The following is a 23,286-nucleotide window of genomic DNA, read 5'->3' on the forward strand; positions in this document are numbered from 1 at the left end:
ACACAACACACAACACAACGGAAACAAGACACAACACACAACATATCGGAAACAAGACACAACACAACGAAAACAAGACACAACACAACGAAAACATGACACAACACAACGGAAGCAAGACACAACACAACGGAAACAAGCTGCAACACAACAGAAACAAGACACAACACAACTGAAACAAGACACAACACAACGGAAACAAGACACAACACACAACACAACAGAAACAAGACACAACACAACGGAAACAAGCTGCAACACAACGGAAACAAGACACAACACAATTGAAACAAGAGACAACACAACTAAAACAAGACGCAACACAACGGAAACAAGACACAACACAACTGAAACAAGACATAACACAACGGAAACAAGACACAACACAACGAAAACAAGCCTCAACACAGCGAAATTAGGACAACAGAACTAAATTAGTACTATGCGTTGTGTTGTGGCGATTTTGTTGTGTTGTGGAGATTTCGTTGTGCTATGCACTACTGAGCCACTGTAGTTTATGCTTTAAAGCACAGTCAGTGAGTGAAACAGAACAAATGTAGTTATTGATGTAAGTTATACGCTGTATTTTGTGAATCGAGACAGACATTTGCCTCTCTCTCTTTCTCTGTTTACAATCTGTCATTGTGGGCATTAGTGGGCAGGAAGCTGCAGGAGTTGGCCCAGTGACAACCTCCACAAGAGCCCTGACCTCCCCCCCATATGCACACACACACACCCCTCTGTCAGGCCGGGCCAGGAAGAAAAGCACTTCACAGAGAACAAGAGGGAGGAAGACAGAGAAAGAGTGAGTAAGATAAAGGGAGAGCAAGCCCAGCTGTATGCACACAATGCCGACGAGAGCTTGGCTGAAGCTCAAGGCTGCTCCAAACGAGTGCCTCCATTTCCCCCCCCCTCCTCTCTTTTTAAAAGCGGGTTGCACCGCGGAGCTGGAGGTGAGAAGGGGGTGCGCAGAGGGGGATTAAACATTAATGCATTTCTTCACCAGCTTAATCCTTATGATTACACCACAAATAAATACAACTTAGGCCTATTTTATCTTCTCAATTTAATTCGGCGAGCACTTGTCAGTGAAATTGCGCAGAAATGAGGGTGTAAATACTGGCACCTACCAGCAAATATTTACAACAAAGAGGCAAGTTAGTCGCTGTCATGCATGGTTAATGTAAAAATGTCCCCTCCCTTGCATTGTGTTCATAAGAGGCTTTAATGTCAAAATGAATTTTCAGCCCTGCTGTAGAGCTTTTGTATGAGAAAATGAGCGCTTGTGTGTATGCCTGTGTCGCTGGACAAAGATAGGCAGGAGGAAATGAAGGACTGGATATGATGTTGAAAAACATGAAAAGCATGCAACTGTTAGTATGTAGTATGGATATATTTTCTGTAGTATGTAAGCTGTTTGCAGCAAGCAAATGTCTGTATGCAGACACATCCAGATGACCTGGTGAAGTTGCCTAATGTGCATTATACAACCACAATGCAATTGATTTGCCTTTAAATTAAAATGCTTTAATATCCAAAAACCCGAATTAAAAATGCAAAACAGGCTTCTGCCCATGTCATAATGCAGTGAGCATTGCAGTGATGGCATGCTTTTGTAGGTCAGCCCGGAAGTTAGCATCACCCTGGTTCCCTCGACAAAAACATATTAAACTTTAAAAGAATAGTTCCATTTAAAGTTCCACCATTAAAATAATAATTCCCCCCAAAAAAATTTTCTGAAAATGTAACCTCAGGCCATCCTAGATGAACTTGTTTCTTCATCATGGACTGCATTCTTGTGGATTATTGTAATGTTTTTATCAGCTGTTTGGACTCTCATTCTGACGGCACCCATTCACTGCAGAGGATCCACTGGGGAGTAAGTGATGTAATGCTGAATTTCTCCAAATCTGTTCTGATGAAGAAACAAACTCATCTACATCTTAGATGGCCTAAAGGTTGAGTACATTTTCAGCATTTTTTTTTTTGGGGGGGTGAACTTTTCTTTAAGCTTCTGACAGCACTTTCTATCTTTAAAAAAAAAAATCCCTGAAAGTTTCAGTTAGTATAATTTGCAAGAACACAATTATAATCACAGCGAGGCTGCAAAAGTGACTTCTGAGTAGATGAGTTTTCCTTTTCGGTGTGAAAATGTTTAATGTTCCAACACCCTCTGTAGTCAAATTTAGCCACTTGTTAGCAGCCACCTTTATCAAGACAAGTAAAAGCTTTCAAGACATCACAAGGTGGTGTTTCTGATGTATTTTAAGTTGTAGAATAAAATGCTAACCGTAAAACTTATTTCAGGCATTTAACCACAAGCCAATTCAAAAACAAAAAAGAGAAAACAACAGCATTGACTTCTGGATGATGGAACCAGAATATGTCCGGCTTAATGTGAACTCTATTGTGGGTAACAAGGGATTGTGGGTAATGAGAGTGAACAGGGGACATTTATAATGTCACAGGAGCTAAATACACAGGAGCCAAACCAAGTCCCGTGCTGGCTTTAGAAAATACAGCTGATTTTGGGTTGTGTCAGTACATATCTTGTGCTGTCTTTATATTAATAATTTATGATATTTCATCTCTTCCTTTCTCATTTAGCTCTGTGAAGCTGCAAATTGTTGGGGGTGGGGTTCCGGCGGGTTGCAGACAAGTGTACAAAAGCGTGAAGTCACAATCGATTCCTGCTTTGTTGTTGTTGTTATTTGTGACGGCGTGTAGAAGTCTGATAGTAATCATGGCTTTATTAGAGCAGTCAGAGTATTCCCTCCGCTCCGAGGAGAACACAAATTCTCCACGCACATGTCTGCATGTCTGAAGCCAGCACGTAAACACGCTTTGTGTTTACAGAATTATTTATTGTGTCTCCGGTAACTCTGTACCATAGACTCTGTGTACACAAGGCTTTGCGTTCAGATTGATTTGCGTGGCAGGTGCTGCACTCGCTGAGACAGTATTAACGTGGAAAGAAATGCTGAACAACAGATTGGATCTGTTCCAGAAACGTTGAAGTTGATGTTATTATTAGCTTAGTTAAATAGGAGAAAAACACTAGCAGTTTCTGTCTGTTTCTGCAGAAGTCATTCATTCATCTTTAGGAAAACAACAGGCAGTATTTCCTTATGTTTTAGCCCTCAATTTTTAAAGCGTCTGATGACAGTGTGATAATTTAAGTTGGTGGAAGTGTTGAGTCTCTTCAGAAGTGTAGGTCTCCTGTCTACTGCCTGAAGTGAGAGATGCATAATGTAAGAGAAAACGTCAAAAGGGAACCAGTTGCTAAATCTTTGCTCCTTTTCAGTACTTACAGTTTCTGTTAAAATAAAAGCTTAAAAGTGCAGTATGAATTGCTGACAGCTAGCTGTTTAAATGCAGTCCAAATTCAAAATATCTCTTTCAAGTGCAGAAATTAGGAAAGACGTGTTGTAATTTCCCTACTGTAAAGCAAAAATAATATACCTATGAAGGATTAATTTTCATTTATTTTACAGTGTATTTTTTTACAATACATGGCTATTACTGTCATTGTTGTTATTGTTATTATTATTATTATTATATTCTAATTTGTTTGGCTTCCTAAAACACCTGTGTGAATGTAATTTAGACTGAGACAGTATATCACAAATAAAAAGAGGGTTGAGAGTCCCCTTTAAAGTTCAGGTACAAGTCAATTCACTGACTTTTTTCTGACTGAGTTAAGAAATATGGGTTACAGCTCTTAATTTTGAACTCTCAAAGTGCATTAGATAGAATAATTGAACTGAAAATGTACTAAATTTTCATTTTTTTCCCAATTCTTCATTTGTCTTTTTTTTTTAAACATCGCAATAAATATCGTATCGTGGACTTCATATTGCGATATTATCGTATCATGAGATTTTGATATTGTTACATCCCTACTAGATGATGATTATGCCATCATGCCCAATTCAGAATTCAAAGTGTAATTGTTTGAAGTTAAAAAGCTATTTTCTTTATTCCTGTAGCATTAGATCATTTAGAACGGGGGTTCCTTATTCTGTTCCTGGAGATCTACCTACCTGCAGAGTTCAGTTCTAACCCTGCTCCAGCTCACCTGTCTGCTATTATCTAGTGCTTCTGAAGACCTTATAGGGATAGTTCACACAAAAATGAAAATTCTGTCATTAATTATTCACCCTCATGTCGTTCCAAACCCGTAAGACCTTTGTTCATCTTCGGAACACAATTTTAGATATTTTTGATGAAATCCGAGAACTTTCTGACGTGCGATGCTATTTTCTTTGCGTACAAAAAGTATTCTCGTAGCTTCATAACATTACAGTTGAGCCACTGATGTCATATTTTATAGACCATTTTAATGATGTACTTATTACCTTTCTGAGCCTTGAACATGATAGTTACGGGTTAAGGGTTTAAAGGTTTGGAACGACATGAGGATGAGTAATTAATGACAGAATTTTTGCTGGTTCAGTTGTGTTTGATCAGGGTTGAAGCTGAACTTTGAATGAAGGTAGATCTCCAGGAACAGTATTGGGCACCCCTGATTTAGAGTATTTGATACAATATGTACCATCTGCCAGAAACTGCAAAATTTAGTGGTCTGAATTTGTGTTTTCTCCAGTATTTTATCCTTGTCTCTTGTCTCCATACATCTGCTTTACCGTTTCTTTGGATTTTCTTTAGGCCTTTTAGCCAAGTTTTCTCTCCCTCCTCCTTGTTTTACTTTTTTCCTTCATCCAGCACAAGGACTGTAATGGTATATCCGGCTGGCTCACGCAACTAGAGCTGCATTCCTTTATTGCAAATGACATGCTATTTCCCTCCTGCCAACACAGCCAGTCTAGTGCAGGCCTCAGGTTTCAGTCCAGAAAATCTGCCATAGTCCGTCATGAAACCTTCCAGCCCCGGAAGCTTCTGGCCAAACTAGAACTCACCTGACTAAGGTACTCAGGTACTTAACTGCTTTTCCCTGCAGCTCCATCCATCTGCCCCATTCTGAAGTTACTCCAGAAAAATGACTCGCATTTAGACATCTCTTCTACTGCCTTGGCAATTAAAAAGAGACAATCAACTTGGCGACAACTGGCAGAGCTCTGTTGGGGTGGTGTGGACGCTGGGGTTTTGGATTAGTTTTACCCCTGCAGGTGCTGAAGGGTATCCATTTACCTCTCTGAGCTGTTTTGTCTAGCATTTAGAGGCATTAGTGGACATTAGTGGCACTGCGGGACACAGAATATACACACCATTCCCTCAGTGGGTTGAGAAATGCTTTCAGTATCGTAAGCATTGTCTTATTTAGTCTTTGCATGGGCCTCACTTTTTTCACAAGCTCCCTCGAAACCTCATTATGTCAAGCTCAGAATCAGGAGTATAGAGTGGGGCCCTTTATCAGGATTGGCCATCTTTTGTTGGTCCTGGAATCCTGTCCAACAAACAGTCCTATCCCTGATCCCAACTCTAACCGTAACCATTAACTATTAACCAAGTCCCCAGCCTTAAACCTGACCTAACCTAACCCTAAAGCTAACCTTGAGATCTGATTGGTTGACAGGAAAGTTGTGCTGGGACCATCATGGATTTTGATCTAGGAACTTGTTCCAACAATACAGTAAATATAGCAAAATTGTAAGATATTGTAAGACTTGCCGTGTACAAAAAGGTACACCTTTTATATTTCTTTCATATTACAATTGTGATTACATTTAGGGTTTGAATACTGGGGCTGAAATGTATGGCTAAGTTTAGGTTTGGGCCATTCCTTTTGTCATTTTGGTCAACCCAGTTTGACATCGCTGTCTTGTAGAAATGATCGTGACTTCTCATGAGAGTGGGTTGGTCTTACTTGGTGAAATCTCAGTTAGTGAATGGATGTAGAAGAAGCCAATGATCTTAACGAGGTGCAAGACACATTGACAGATGTTTCGGCCTTTGCTCCTCAGTAAAGGAGTGCTTTTCCAATACTCGTAGGGAGCATGCAATAATAATGAGCCTTCTCTAGACTTGTTGGGGAGATTGAATTCAGCTTAATTTGCTGCATGTCACCTTGAACAAGTCCAGATGATTAGTGACAACTGTTCCCATAAGCCAGCCTTATTTCCCAAGAAACTCAAGTATCCCGTGGCCTCCAAATTACGCACACAAATTTGAACTGCTGCTCTGGAAATTCCCTTGCCCAACCCCGCTCGTTTTCTTTTAGCTGCATTAATTGGATTCCTTAATTAGTTCCAGTAATAATTGTAAGAGATCGACGGTGGTGGTGAGACATGTTCTCTTGCTTGTCTAGTCTCTAATGCATGCTGTTAAACTGGGTCATTAATGAAATTTATCCTGCTCCAACTGTCACTTTGATCAACAGTGACGTCTTGAGTCACATGATCTCCGATTTCAACTCTACTGCCTCCCTGGAGCAGCTTATACAGAGACGAGAGATTCATTTAAAGACCCTCACAAAGAGGAGGAGGAGGAGTATGCAAATTTTGGGGGAACGGAGGCAGACAGTTTTAATTACCTTGTTAAGTAGGCCCGCGAAGCCTGCAGCAGTCTGAGGGATTTGGGAGATTTGTTTCAGTAGCTGCAGAAAACAAACTGATATGACATCCCACAAAACAATACTAGCTTAACCACAGCAAGCTTCCTGTACACTCAGCTGTCATGGTGACTGTCTGCAGTGCATGTGCACTACACACCATAGGAAAGATAATGAGCTAGATGCCAATAGACTGAAATTCTTTCAAGCTATATAAAATGTACATCTTACACACTGAATGCTATACATCAACAAGCAAGATGAAGCATTGCATTTAAACTCTGCTGCAGGCAAGTGTATCAGTGCATGCTTCAGATATGATGAATGCAAATGGATGCACTTTTGGGACACCCCAGAGGTACTGTCATATGCCCACATGCCAAAACGGCCATACGGAGACACACCGCAGCACCATTAGGTTGAATATGGAAGGTCCGGTAATGGCTTACAATGAGCAGCACCTCATGCTAAGTCTAATTCATTTATAAGGCACTTAGTTGGCTACGCCAATTGTGTTTTATCTTCTGGAGACGTATCTACAACACACATACTAAATAGAGTAATATCACCAAAGGTATACAACTTCATAGAAACCATATCAAACTTAGGTACTATTGGAATCAGGTGTTCTAGAGGACCTGTCAAAATTATTCAGCCTGGAATGTGAAACATGTAAAAGGTAAGGATTAAAATGTCAAGTAGATGATAGGTTGTGTTCTCCAAGGTGAGATCACGGCACTCTACAGCGAGACGCCCTTCAGACACCTACTAGTGTGTCTAATTTGACAGTGTCTGATCTCTTTGAACTGCCTTCATTTTGCATGCACCTGGAGAGTGCAAAGAGCTACGATCTGATCTATAGACAGAAACCGAGAGAAAGAGATGGACAGATAGAAGAGGCAAAGGAGATCTTGCACTTTGTTCCTAACCCCAATGCTAGATGACAGCGGTGTCGCTATTACAGAAAATGTGTTGGTTTTAACACTTGGTAAATGTGTTCACATTTCAGTACAGGAGACAAGAGTGTGTGTGAATTGGTACAGCATCTGCATGTGTATGCATACATGCCTGCATGCTTTTCAGGGAGAAAATGAAATGCTGCGTTGTTGGTAAATAGCTGCCAGTTAGTGCTTGGTGGTGTCTGTACAGTTGGCGATGGTTGACGGCCTGGACCACGGCCCGTAGCCTCCCAGGGGTGTTTGGAGGCAAAGAGTCAGGCCTGCCCCCCTGACTGGGCCCCTGCTGGCTGTTATCAATTAGAGAGCTGGCGAGCACAGCCTGGCCACAGCAGCTCGGGGCTAACAGAGGGGAGACGGGACAGGACGGGGGTAAAAAAAGAGACAGACAGTGCAGACTATACCTGTAGACACAGACTAGCAGGCTGCTTCTGAGGATCTAGGAGCACTTAAAAAATAAGAGAAAAAAAATCATACCAACTGCAATACGCATTTGGTAAAGTGGATAATGTTCAGTAATGTGTATCTGCTTTCTTTCATATGGCCCAGTTTGTGCTCAGTCAGCTGGTACTGATAGGTTTTAATGGCTGGATGGATGTGTCTTTACTGCATATGTAGCTGCTACAGACACTGCAGATATCATGATATTAACAGCAGATATTTTTTTAAAGCATTTCCCTTCATCTGATACGTGTTGACTTAACTGCGAAAGGATAACAGATGGATAAAAGCACAGATGAAATGATAGAGATTAGGGAAGGAGAGTTCACAGCCTGTTGCAAATAGCAGCCATCTGTAGGGCTGATAGAGTGGCCAACCTCAAATTCAGGACCAACCTATTTCAACTTCCCGTGCAGCTGACTGAGAACGTGAATAAGCCTGCATTAAAATGAGCTGAGTTTGAATTCATTCTTTAAATGAGTGAACCAACCTTGCTGAGGAACTTGATTCTATTTCCACATAGAGGAAGTGTATTCATTCTCATCTTGTCTCTTTTCTTCTTGCCTTTTTTTTGTGTTGTCTCATATGATATGTTTTTTTCTCTCCTTTGATCAGCTTCTTACCATTGTCTCATCTTACCTCTTCTTGTCTTATCTTATATTTTCCTTATCCTGTCTCTTCTCTTCTCTTCTCTTCTCTTCTCTTCTCTTCTCTTCTCACCTTTATTCACCCTACCAATCACCTATTCTCCCCGTCCAATCAATTCTCTTAGTTTCTTTTCTCATCTCACTTTTTATTTTCTTGTCTTGCCATCTCTTCTGTTCTCACCTTTTCTTGTTTCACTACTTCTTATCTTGTCTAATATCCAGTGTTGCTGTGTTGTTTTCATGGGCTCAGGAGCATTTGGACTCAGTTTTGGCTCTGATTTTGAGTCTGTTTTTGAGTTCTACAATACTGCAGATATGTTTTGTAGTCCTGCACATATGATTGGTTTTCTGCTATTGTATGTCTGGACCAGAGCACAATGTGTATGCACTGCGGAGGTTCACCTGAGGTTCAGATGAGACCAGGCTTTTTCACCCCAAAGGAAAGCATATTTACACTCTCTGAATCATTCAGACCATCTCGTTTTAACACAGACTTGGACCTGTGGTACATAACACTGCTAGTATTATATCTGCACTTTCATAATTGTATCTCTTTTTAACCCAAATGGGTCCCACTATATATTAAGTGGCCTTAACTTCTATGTACTTTTGTAATGAAATTAAATCATTTGATACAATGGACTTATTGCGTACTTACATGTTTTAACATTGTACTTATATTTTAAAAAATACCCGCATGTAATTACATCTGTAATTATTTCCAGTAATTACATTTATAATTACACTGTTGACTCATGCCTTACACCTTTACCCACCTTTAAACCTACCCATACCATCAAACCTGTCCCTAACCTTACCTGTATCCCACCTCAATAGCAGCAAAATTGTTTTTAAATACAATATGACACAATAGGTGCATTGTACTTATTTTTTTTACTTATATTAAATACATAGTAGTAGTTACGACCAATTAATATAACTGTTTTCATATATGGAGAGCAAAAAAAAAAAAAAAAAAGACCCCAACAATCTTACACTTCTCCTTTAAAGCTTAAATTCAGCAGAAGACATCTTAAGGTGTAAATCTGTGCTCAGAACAGTCTAGACCAGGGGTCTCCAATCATCCTCCTGGAGAGCTATGGTCCTGCAGCTCCAACCCTAATTAAATACACATGAACCTGCAAATAAAGGTGTTCAGCGTAACTTGAAAATTACAGGTCTGCAGGAAGATAGCTCTCCAGGAGCAGTGTTGGAGACCGCTGGTCTGAATAGTCAAACATTGTAATATGAGCACCAGTATTCTCATTAGATTCTCTGAAGAACAAATGATTCAATTTGTGTTCATATTACAGTGTTTGACTATTCAGACCCAAATGGGTCTGAATAGTCAAATAGAAACCAAGAATAGAAACCAAGCTGATTGGTTTCTTTTGTACACTGTAAAATCCAATAGTTAACCTTACTTAGATTTAATTAGTTATCTTTACTTAGTTGTTATACTTACTAGGTTTTATAAAGTTCCAGCTACTTTCAAGGCAAATAAAACAATTTACTTACTGTTTTGAGTGACACTTACTTAAAATATTCAAGTAGCCACAAAGGAACCAATGACATTAATAAAGCAGTGAGAGGCAGCAGTGCACTAATATGCTGCTAATGTGCAACATAACAACAGAAGAAGAAGAAAAGAAAAGAAGAGTCTTAATAGAGTTTTCACTCATTTCCTCCATGTCTGCAGTTATCTTTCACTAGTTGCATTCGTTGCACTCGTTTTCCAAAGCCATCTTGAATGTTGAATTTTCAATGCAACTGAAATATTTGAGAGAACATCACATAAGCTAACTTCATAAATTGATGTTGATTTTCCTAAAATGTTTTTTTTTATTAATTTTTTTATTTATTTATTTTTTTAACATTATTAGCGTTCCCTTTGGTTGGGCACTTGGAACTTCATTTATGTTACTATAATTTCTTCCTGTTAATGCAGCAATGCATCATGAAGTCAGAGTTATTTGATTTCAAGGGAAAAAATGTAATAAATAGGTTGCTTTTAGGAGGTGACCTATCTTCTAATTAAAGCATTAGTGCATTTATTTTGTGTTTATTGACGATCTTTTTCAAATTTCATTTTTCAAAAATACCATGAGATGCTTTTAATTGGGTTAATATAATTCTTAAGTAATGTTTGGTAATATGCTAAAGTCACACACAGACTTAAACATACAGCACGTGAATCACAACAATGGTAACAATTCAATTTAATTTATTTTCATTAATTGTAACAATAACCATTTTATTTGCTCTTTTTGTTGTGCTACTACTGACACAAGGCAGCACATAAAATTGGCAAATAAAATCAACAACTGTAAAACAAAGCAACTGCATAATTTATTCATGCCGCAATGCACTCTGGGAGTCAGTGAGTAGCTATACTAAGTCATGAGTAAACCTAAATGAAAGGATCAAGTACCCCCTACAGTTCTTTTTTAGTTACTAGAACTCACGTGTAAGTAAACTATACTGAGCATTTGTCAGTACAACATACTATTCCTATTTCACTTTACTTAGTTTTTTCAAGGCAATCGGTGTGCATGCATTTTTAGTAAGTCCAACTAATTAGATTTTACAGTGTATTAGCAGCCAATGAGCTTGCTGCTCAACATTTAAATACACGGCTAGTGCTTGCTGTAGCAGTTGCAGCGCTTCAAAAACCCTCCACCTTCCCCAGCTCCACCTGTATAGATCTGCTACAGGGTGATTCATGTGTGCTATACATGAAGGCTAATTTATATATATTATATGTACAGCAGCAGTATTTCTTACATGCTCACAGCAGCATGCTGTGGATGTATTAGCAGTAGCAAGTCGAGGTACACGGTACAGTGTAGCAGATCTATTCCACCAAAACCAAACACATTAGTATTGTCATGTACATTACCATGCTAAACCCTCCGAGAGTTGTCATGATAGAACTGCATTAAGTCAACTTCTCAACAATATAATGTTCCTTTTGGGTTCTTCCAATAATAATTGAGTGAGTCAAATAAAGACTTAAAGTTGCAGTACAGGTTTGTCTCAAAGCAACTGGGTCAGGCACTTTTGGCTGTTTAGATGTACCTCTGTGTCATGCGATCACGCACAGTGACCGGGAATGCCTGCCTTTTTTCCTTCTCTTTATAGAGCGGTTGTGAGTGTGTGTGCAGTTGTGTGTGTCCTGGCAGGGGATGAGACGAGCATGGCCAAACCTTACCCTCGCCACAACTCCATTCAGCTGCATGACAAACCAGGCGGAGCAGCGTGGCCCACTGCCATAATATTCGGCCTTTTATCTGTCCAGACATTATGGGTGGCTTTGTGCATGTGAGCGAGAGAGAGAAACAGAGCCAGCCTGAGTCAGTTTGCTACAGTCCCCGTCAGCCCTGTGTTCTGTGTGTAATGTTAAACTGCACTGGGGGGCCTATGGGAGACGGACAGACAATGAGGCCGGGCATGTAGCGCTTTTCTCCACTGCAGATGAAGTCTTTGGGGGAAACATGATGTAGGGCATCTGGCTTCTTGGCATTCAGAGCCTATTTCAGCCTTTGTCTCCTCTGAGGAGAGTGAAAAAATTGAGGTTAATTTTACAGCTCTTTGTGCTCTTTGTGCATAATGAATGTTTTGTCGTGTAGGTATGTCAAAGTCCAGACGTCTCACACAAAATAGCGAATATTTTGGCCAACTTGTGAGCAAATATTATCCTCAGATTATCAGATAATTAAAGAGCAATTAAGGATGAAATAATTAATAGGCTGCCAATATCTTCTGGATCATGGCAGCAGTCATTCATTTGGCACAATGTTCGTTTGCAATACAAATGGGGATTACAGTGTGATGCTAGAGATCTTTTTAAATAAAGAACGCTTGTGAATTTGAGGAGTGCCTAGTACTTAGGGTTTTCTTTAATTAGCACCTTTAGCAGAGGCGTGAGAGTTTTGTGAAAGACTAATTCCTTTTTGTTAGAAACCACTCTGACAACATCTGTTCTTTTGGAAAATCTGTCTCATTGAATGGTCTATGAAGTTCCAGAACTTTCGAACAAAACTCTTGTGTGCAGAGCTGAATTTGTAGTCAGCAGTTTTTAGGGTATCACCACCGACTAAAATAATGTAGAGAACATCATCAATAAATAAATTAATAAATAAAAGGATACAGAAGCTGTCAAGCAGCAGAAAATAGCCTTATCATCACAAATTGTATTCTTTCTAAAGAACAGTAGGCGCGTTTCCATTACCCTTCAAATTGCGCAAATTGAAATTGCGAATTGAAAATACGCCTAATGGAAACGCGTCAATTTCGCAAAAATGCCCATATATAGCAAACAAATTTTACGCTTGCATGAGATGGTTTGTCAGGCAATTCGAAAAAGGAATATTTGGCAAAACTGCAATGGAAACGTTATTTTCGCATTAACAGGTCACACGGCGTACGTAAAAAGTCATATGATCATTCCTCATTGTACTATAACTTCCAAGAAACACTTCATATGTGGCTGCTCTCAAGTATAAGGGGCTTTCCCTGCCATTAATGCTTAGACTATTTACACTGCACACATCTGCAGCGTGTTACGGCTCTGAAACGGCCCCCGGAGGTGATCGCGGCCACTTTAGTCAATGCTTGTGTTACCAGTCGTGCCACGGCACGTCCGGGAAGCTGCTCTCTGCGCTGCTTCTGTCAAGATACACGATTAAATATAATGGCTAGTGTAGCCAAAATCCGTCCAAAATCCCATCGAAATCCGTTGCTATGACTTATCGAGAGAGGAAAAAATGACGTTTTAGTCGCATAACATCGGTTAATGGAAACACCATCATTTCGCAATACTTTTTTATCGACATTTATAAAATATCGCCAAAGTTTTGCGCAAATCTGTAATGGAAACACGCCTAGTGTTAACTAACAACTCTCACAATTGCAAACTAACAAAAAGCCTTTTATACTTATGAAAGTTGAGTGACACTTACTAGCCTAAAACTCACAGCCATGGCATCATGAGAAGCTGCAAGATGTGTCACTATGAGGTTGTTGCAGTGTTCTAAATAGTGCAAGTATGTAGATAGCCATAGTGTTCTAATTCACCACTAATGAACTAAAAGCCTTATTTGTAACAAAAGGAACTCGTTTTATTCTGTGTAGGCAGCTGTTCAGCATTAGTCCCTTTTCAAAAGTCATTTGACTGTTTTTATTCTTTAAGGCCACATTTCAGCGGTTTTAGTCTTTGGTTATTCCAAGCACACTCAAACATGTAATCCGAGCCTGTTGTGTTATGAATTTAGAAGTTTGAACATTTTGTCTCCATGTTTAGAACCGCTCATGCATGGTAAATGCTACGTCAAATGTAGTTAACTATAAACTAAACAGGATTTCCACCTGAATTGCCTTGAAAGTCGTCAGCATGTCAGGCTGAATACCATGAATAGTCATGCCGCTCCCTAGAAAACAGACTGCTGTACAAAGGCAAATTTAAACACGATTAATGAGGAACAATATCTCTATGTCTTAGCTTATCATTCGGTTACATACACTGCTGATACCAGTTTGCATTGTTAGCATGTGAAGTATGGAGATATAAACAAATCTAAGGGGCTTTGTCTTCCTGCCACGACCCTGTTCGTAGTTATTGGCGCGTTAATCTTTTAGAAAAGAAGATAAATAAAGCAGTTAAAATGTATTTAAAGCTTATGTTACTTACATTTGTATGCAAGCAAGAAAGCTGGTTGTGTCTTGTCAGATATGTTGCGATGAATGATCCCTGACTTTCTAACCTTTTGTTGGGGTCCGTACAGCAGATTCTAAAGGAGTAAAGGGGAACTCTAGAGTCCTCCTGGAGACCTGCATTATCTTGATACTCCCTGCCCTCATTTGTATATGAAATTACGGTCTGTAGAGCATGACCTGAGGGCCAGGCCCCATTCCTTAGCAACAGTCCCTGATCACTCCACTGACCATAATCCCCCAGACCTTCCCTTCCTAAGGCATGATGAAAAAGAGGCTTTTTATTGAACTCAGTTCCACTGAATCACACGTGTCAAAAGCTATCAGCTCAGAGGAGACTCTACTGCTCAGTCCATTGCTCCCTAAGCCGAGGTCTCTTCAGCTCGCTGTGCTCCATGGGACACACTGGGCAAGATCTCAAACTCGTCAGCTGAGAGCGAGACGGATCTCTCAACCTTCAGACAAATGGCCGGGGTTCTGTGTTTATCGTAAGGGCAGAATCGGTGTAATCTAATAGTCCTCTGCCCAGTGGGAAATTGAGGAGAGCTGTGCAGATTAGAGTCTGTTGAAAGACAACAAGTCTGGAGAATACCCATGTCGGTCCAATTTTCCTGTCGGATTGCAGAGTTCCAGCCATGTATGGACTTCACTGCAGCCATTTGTGGAAGATCTCTGAATGAGAATGGTTTTAGAAGTAATCCTATCTTTAGTCCCTCTGGGCAAAACTCTCACAGCTCACTTGTAACTGTAATGGCCTTGTTTGGATAAGCCCTGCAAAGAATTTCGTGAACTCACAACACAGTTTGCGATGGTTTTTTACTTCTTTTGTTTTGACTGTCGTTGCTCTAGGTCGGTCTGAGAGCACTAAGGTCTAGATAGAGTGCAGATTTACCGTGTGATTCAGTGAGGTTAAACTCGTTAATGTTCTCTTGTGTGGTTTGTTTACTCTTCATGTCTGCAGTGCTGTATTCAGGATCAGTGGTTAAGTGGATAGAGTTGAACGAGTGTAGGTAATACTCCCATCCTGATGTCCTGAATTCACCCTATGAAGCCTATGCCTAGTGCATCACTACCTCACACAGTTCCCTGATGTACAAGAAGTCTTCATCAGTTGCAATGCATCAATTGATTATTATGTCGCAAGAAAACGTGTAAGCATTTTGGGATTGACTGCTCTTTGTGCTGAACTGAATGTTCTGGACCAGACTGACACCTATAGATGAAGATCCTGCACTTTCTGAGCAAAGATTCCCTTTCTTGAATGATTGGCCTTAACAATTCTTGTATAGGGTTTTCCCAATATTGTCTCATACTTTAAAAATTCTAACATTAAACCCCTACCGCACCTGAAACTGTTAACTATCCATAAATTTGGAGGGAAATTTTGTTGAATAAACGGAAATTGTTTAATTATGTTGAACCTTGTTGAATTCCCAATCACGGCCCTAAGCCTATCTCTAACTCTAAAATCTGATTGGTTGATACAAATGTTGTTCTAGAAACAATAAGGATGTTGAACCAGAACATGTCCTACTTATGCCCAGTATCCCAAGCATACTTCAGTTTTGACTTAGTTTTGACACTTAGGGTGTGCATACAGCCAAACATATAGCCTTCAAAGTTTACTCAATATGATAGCATGCATGAACACAGGCGGTCAACATATGCACACTAGAAAGTTTCATCTTTGTCCAGTGTCTGCTCCATTCCCCCCAGAAATTATGACTAATAAAAATGTCCTTGTAATTGGCAGTAATAATTTTGACAGCAAATTTTGATTTAGATTTAGACATTGTTTTCTGACTAAAATGTTGTTTAGTTTTGGTCATATTTTAGTCACTGAACTGTTTTAGAACACAGACGGTGGCAGGTATATTAGGCTGCTATCACTTTAAGATTTAACGCGCTGATTCAGTATACTGACATGTGCAATATTCTCTTTACGTTCACTTAAGACATAACTAAATGTGTTTATGTGAATACTCTCCAAAATGAACATTTTAACATAATTGTATGTGTATTTGTCCATTCAGGTGCGATAATGCGCAAAACAGAACTTATGCTGTCTTTGTGTGTGTGTGTGCCTGCACAGTAATGCACTGTAAATGTACTCTAACATATACCTTAACACAAAACAATTAAGTGTAAATTGGGCTTTAGCTGTAGTCATAGTAATGGTGGATAAATGATTAATGCTTTATTTATAAAGCACAGGATGGCATTTTTGGACATAGCTGTAGTGGTCACATCATTCCAGGCATAGCTTGTGAAGCTAATTACTGGATATGACTATGCCACCTTTCAGAATGGAGTAAAAGGTTATGATAAATGTAGCGATCAAATTGAAAATGCAGAGATCTCTTCTGTGGGTCAAGGGAGATCCGCACAGCTCTTGTGCCTTGAAAAAATGCCCTTTTCTAAAAGGGTTTGAAATAAACAGCTTTGTCTCAGGAGCCAGCCTGTGTTTCAGTCTGTTGTCGTATGAAGAGACGTCTCGAAGTGAGACTGAGCAGGCCGAATGCCAATGCCCTAAACAGTTAAGAGCGCAGAGTGCCAAAGCGCCTGGCAAAGAGACAACTGGCACACGGCGAAAGTCACTGAATTACATTACTGTCAGTGTGAAAATTATAAAACAGAATGCAGTGACTCAAATTATGCTTTCATTTGGACATTAGAACAGGACCACTTTGCAATGCACATGATGAATGTGAAGTTTCTCCAGGTGGAGACTGGGAAGAGTGTAGTCTCTTAAAAGTCAGGGAGTGTATTTCCTGTATGCTGATAAAATCTCAATGACAAAAATATAGTACAGTAGGGCTGTTGATTTGAATCAATTCTCATTTTTATGAAACTTTCGATTCTTAAATCCCAAGAATCGTTTAGTCTAGCTTGTTTTCAGTTAATGAACGGAACATTCTAGCACACCTCCCATCCAATAAATCGCAACAAGCTTTCTGCTTTGTTACTTTTGATATGAAACAAAATCTCAGATTTCAAATGCTGTCCATTGCATTTTAATATTCAAACAATAAATGCAGTTTTGGCGCTGTTTAATGTGTAGCAACTCACCTCAAGAGAAGCGCGCATCAACTGATCATCTCCGCTTTAATACCAGTTTCAGCATGAAATAAACATGAATAAAAATCCGAACGTATGTTAAAAGAAAAAGTACAACTTACCGAAATCCGTATCCAGTCTCATGCAATCGCTCAATCAGTGTTTCAGCCGCGGAAAGACATTAATATAACAGTTTGTAAACAATATCATAACGTCCCATTTACCTCAGAAAAAATATGTTTGTGACCATCCGTGCGCTCGTTAGAAAAATTAAGTCTAGAGAGGAGCATTGTATACAAATCAATTAATTTTAACCTTCAATATTATAATAATGTAGTACCAACTGACTCTCATGTATTTTAGAGCATTAGTTGAGAGATTTATTTTTCTTGAGAAAATTTGGCATGTACTGTACCTGATATATATTCAAAATAATCAATATTGAATCACAAATCGAATCGAATTGCAAGCTTGAGAATCAGAATCGAATCGTGAAATTTGTGTCAAAACCCAGCCCTATAGTACAGTAGGCCTATTATGAATAAAAAAGAATATTAAAAATAATTTATGTTATGCATGCATGCCTTGTGAACTATTAGCATAATGCAATTTCTCATATCGACTTTCTTGTTCGATATCAGCAGACATTTTACTAATGACATTCTTATTATCTTGTTGCATTGATCATGTGAGTGTTCAGGCGCTCTGCTTTTATTCGATGTGGAGAATCTCAGACATCTGAAACCTGTCGCTGGAGGCCATTTGTGCTTTTATCACATGACAACAATAATTGGAACAAGGTTTCCACTTCTTCCACATCACGCACACACACACACACACAGATGTCCAGTCGCGGATCATTAAGTCTGTAGAGCCGTGCTGCTGACCAGAATGGTCATGTGTAACCTACAGCTGTATTATGTATATTTAAGTGTGTGTACACAATTAAATCGCATGCGTTTGGTGTGTGTGTGTGTGTGTGTGTGTGAGTGAGTGAACATGGAATTATATTCTCCTGTTGGTGTCCATTTTGGTCCTCTTGTCCATGTTTCCTATGTATGTATGTATGTGTGTTTGTGTGTGTGTGTGTGTGTGATCTACAGGTGCACAGGTCCTGGTCTCCACGGAAAGGGAACATTAGCCCGAGGCCATGGACGCACAGTAAGAGAGTGTGTGTGTGTAAGAGTGAGAGCTGTTTCAAATGCAAATCACCTGCACCACTTCAGACAATACAGCCCTCTATCAAAGCAGCTTGTAAAATATCAGCACCCTGTGGCTCCATTTATAAATCAGGCACCCCAAACAGGGCCGGAGGAGAGAGGGGCCCCTCCACATAAGTCTGATGGGGTCAGACTTCCAGGACAACCCCGTCTAAGTGCCCTCTCCACGTCTGCTGTTTAACACACAGGCCTTAATGAGAAAACCAAGCAAGCTGCATTAACGCAACACAAACGTAAATAACCGCCACACACTGAGGAACACACAACACATATGTGATAGGAAGTGTGAGGGTTTTAACTTCCTCGGTATCTGATACAGGCCTGGCCACTGTCTTATATATCTGTATTGTGCTGCTGAGGCAGAGGCAGGCCATGAATCTGATATAGGATTCTATAAATTAGGCCCCAGTTCAGAGAAGCTCAATTTTTCATATTCTTTTAATTAGCTAGTTTATAAAATGACTTTTGTGTCAAGCTGAGATCATCCACTACCACTACAAATAGACAAGAGTCACTATTACTGTTGCTTATATGCATGGGTTATGGATTTATAACTCCTAACAGTAAATATTACATTTGTATTTCAGTGCAAAACTTGTCTAGCACTGTTTTGGCTATATGGACACAAATCATTCAGCTTTTTGAGGAGATGTTAGTGCTGTTAGTGATCAGACTTAGTTTAGTACTCACATGCCGTTTGACAGTCGCTTTCTGTCCGTGTGCTTCGGATGTGTGCGCTCAGAAAACATTATATCAGAAGTTTAAACTAATATGGCTTTAAAACACATGATTTCAGAGCGACAGACATGATTCTCAAAACCAAACAGATGTTTTTTTTTTAGCAGAGTATCTGAGGAACAAGCTGTAAAGGCACAGCTCTATTCTGGAAAAGGGGGCGGGGAGCAGCAGCTCATTTCATCAACAAATAGCTTGTTTCTGCTTCCACTCAATATAGGCATTTTCAAAATGATATAAAAAATGATCTGTGGGGTATTTTGAGCGGAAACTTCACAGACACATCCTGGGGACACCTGAGACTTATATTACATCTTGTAAAAAGGGGCATAATAGGTGCCCTTTAAGATTTTGCCTAGTGAAAAAAAAATCCCATAGAGTAACACTGAGTAAGAGACTCAAGCCAGAATATGATAGAGACTTGAGTGTGGACTCTTAGGAACCACTTAGCATTTCTCTGGTAACCACCCACCACAACCTAGCAATTACATAGCAACTACTTAGAACACCCTAACAACTACATAACTCCCTGACAACCACCTAGAAAACCCTAGCAACTGCATAACTCCCTATCAACCACCTAGAACACCATAGCAACCAGATAACTACCTGGCAACCAACTAGAACACCTTAGCAACTGCATAACAACTTCTTAGCAACCACCTAGAACACCCTAGCAACAGCCTAACTCCCTGTCAACCACCTAGAACACCCTAGCAACTGCATAACTCACTGGCAACCACATAGAACACCCTAGCAACGGCATAACAACTTCTTGGCAACTATCCAGGACTGCGATGGCCAGTTTTGCTTAGTACAGCACAGCTAACAGTTTTCTTCATGTAGTTTAGATATTTATTGTGAATGTGAATCTACATTTGCCTTAGTGAAGTTTTGTAAGTCTACGATGTAACTGCAACTGTTTTTGCCCTATTGTGAATATTTCTGACTTGAGTCAGTCATTGGAGAGCAAGACTTCAAGTACAACATTACCATTCACAGATGAATGTGGCTATTTTGGCATCCACTTACAGAACTTGCTTTTGTCCAATGTGACACATCTGTTGTATGGCAAACCTATCTATAGTTCAGAAACGAGAGCTTACACAATGGGCCGATGATTCAGTGGCACTGATGATGGGTGACAGTAGTTTTGGCACATATTGTTTTAGACATAAAAAACTGTCAGGGGCTGTGAGCATGTGCAGTCTGTTTTACAATGCTAACAGAGCTCTCACACTGTAAACACTTACTGGGAAGCCGTTCAGACATTGACTGTGTGTTAGACTCATTGGCGGAGCCAGGATGCTGAAATGTTATCTTCTTAGTGAAGAGCCCCAGCGGACAGCCTCCTCTAGACACACATTATGTGTTTTTATGTGTCAGATCGCGTATGACCCCCCACAGCACATTATCAGCCATTAGTGGGAGGAAACGGCACCTCTGAGGGGGGAGTCTTTGCCAGCGCTCTGATCATGTTGACTGATTTTGATTAGGTCATGTTAGGAGCATTACTCTGAGAGAATGAGAAAATGTGTTGGGAGGGATGGAGGGCTGTGGGGTTATTTATACATCAGGCCCCTGAAGTGCATGTAATGGCAGCTCAGAGATGACAGGCTTTCCCATGCAGGCCTCGGAGAGGAAGTGCCGGACCGTTGATGGAGGAAGCATATGCTCTTCTCGCAGTTCCCTGACATTAGTATGAACTATCAAAAGCTTTCAACACCTGTCAGAATCTTAAAATATTATTTAAAGGCAACATGGAATCAAAATGGCTTCTGTTTAATGTTTTAATATGCACATTCCTGATCTCAGAGATCAGAGATTAGAGATTTGGTTGGATTCCAACCAAATCCCTGAGGATAAAATCAAATCCTTCATATTTTTCTCATTGAATCTCGTGTTTTACAAAGGAGGATCTCAATTCGGGATTTGATGACAGCATCAAGCTTTAATATATACATTTACTCTAAATACAAATTTTGCCATGAAGTTTGGAGTTGGCAAGATTTGAAAATCTCTTATGTATGGAAGCCTGTTTCCTTCACTGAATAAAAAATAAAAAAGGTAATTGCAACTTTTTATCTCACAATTCTGACTTTTTTTTCTCACAATTGCATGATGCAAACTTTGCTATTGCGTGTTATAAAGTCAGAACTGCAAGATATAAACTTGCAATTCTGAGAAAAAAGTCAGTCTTTTTTCCCTCAGAACTTTATTTTTGTTTATATCTTTTCTGAGAAAAGAAGTCAAAATTGCGAGATTTAAACTAAAGAAAAAAAATAATTGTGAGATAAAAAGTCGCAATTAACTTTTAAATTTGTTTTATTCAGAGGCTGAATAAACGGCTGAATAAAACAATACATTAAATATATATATTTTTACAGTAACATTGGGTTAGGGTTACCTAACCCTAACCCTAATCCATGATACATTTTGTTCTTTGCTGAACTGAAAGTTCAAAAGAAACGCATACAATTTGAAATAGAAAACTTTTGTAATATTACGTCTTTACTGTCACATTTAAGCAACTTAATGCTTCCTTGCTGAATGAAACTATTAAAACATCTTATTGTCCCCAAGCCTATGAACTGTATTTTATGTGTTTAATCTATTCTATGTATTATTGTTAGCATTGTTGTTACATTTAGTGAGTTTCTCCAATGCTGCATTAAACCTACTCAGGTTACAACACAGACCACCAGCTTCAGTACATTCACGCCTGGGTTTTATAGGAGGCTTCCTTCAAAGGAGAATCTTTTGCAAACAACAGTTGAGTGATATACATGATTTATTGGCTTCTTATCTTCCCTGAATCACTACCTGTGCCTCACGTTATTAGACTGCGAAAAGAAAATCTGTTTGAAGAATAAAGCTGGGCTCTCTCTCGGGCTTAATCCAATAGGGGGTGATTAGATAGGGCTGCTTTCTGCTCTTATAAGAAGCTCATTGTATAGCAGCTGAATGGAGCACAGAAGTGTTGCCTGCAAGAAAATGACAGGACCATTCTAAATGCATTCCTCTATATATTGCATGTGCTCATCTGTAGGGCATTTAAACATACCGAGAAGCATCTAGAATGGTTTATGGAAGCTACATTTAGTCTATTTCAGTGGTTCTCAAATGGTGCGTCACAGGTCTGTTCAGATACGGTTGCTAAAAGATGGTAAATGCAATTAATAAACCCAAGAACAATTGTCTATGGATAGTATAGCAAAATAAATATGTTTAAAGGATTAGTTCACTTCCAGAATAAACATTTCCTTATAATTTACTCACCCCCATGTCATCCAAGATGTTCAGGTCTTTCTTTCTTCAGTCGAAAAGAAATTACGTTTTTTGAGGAAAACATACCAGGTTTTCTAGCTTTTGTGGTTAAACAGTATATAAATTGAACCGATAGTTTCGCTAGAAAAGACCCTTATTCCTCGGCTGGGATCGTTCAGAACTCTTTGAAGCTGCATTGAAACTGCACTTTGGGCCTTCAACCCGTTGATCCCCATTGAAGTCCATTATATGGAGAAAAATCCTGAAATGTTTTCCTCAAAAAACTCAATTTTCTTTGCGACTGAAGAAAGAAAGAGATGAACATCTTGCATGACATGGGGGTGAGTAAATTATCAGGAAATTTTTATTCTGGAAGTGAACTTGTCCTTTAACTGAATAACTAGGTTTAAGTATTAAAGTGGAGCAGAAAACATTTGCCAGCAATTGCTACATTCATGGCAAATCAGGCAGATAAAGTGTTGCATGACATGCCCTCATCCTCAGCAATTTTGGACAAAACGATCAAAAGGCATAAAAATGCTTCGTCATCTCTGCTGTTAAGATATTGTAACTGGCCTCAGTTTCTTCCTGAATCAAGCAGTTTGTGAGTCACGTTGGACGACGGCCACTTGTTGTTACTCTCGACTCTGCTCAGTTACTAAAAAGGTCACAGTCTGAGACTCAGACAGCAAATGTACCATTTAAAATCAGTTATTTTAAGTGCACAACCCTTTAGTTTG

Source organism: Sinocyclocheilus anshuiensis, unplaced genomic scaffold (genome assembly GCF_001515605.1).
Source record: "Sinocyclocheilus anshuiensis isolate Anshui unplaced genomic scaffold, SAMN03320099.WGS_v1.1 scaffold132, whole genome shotgun sequence".
Classification (NCBI taxonomy): Eukaryota; Metazoa; Chordata; class Actinopteri; order Cypriniformes; family Cyprinidae; genus Sinocyclocheilus; species Sinocyclocheilus anshuiensis.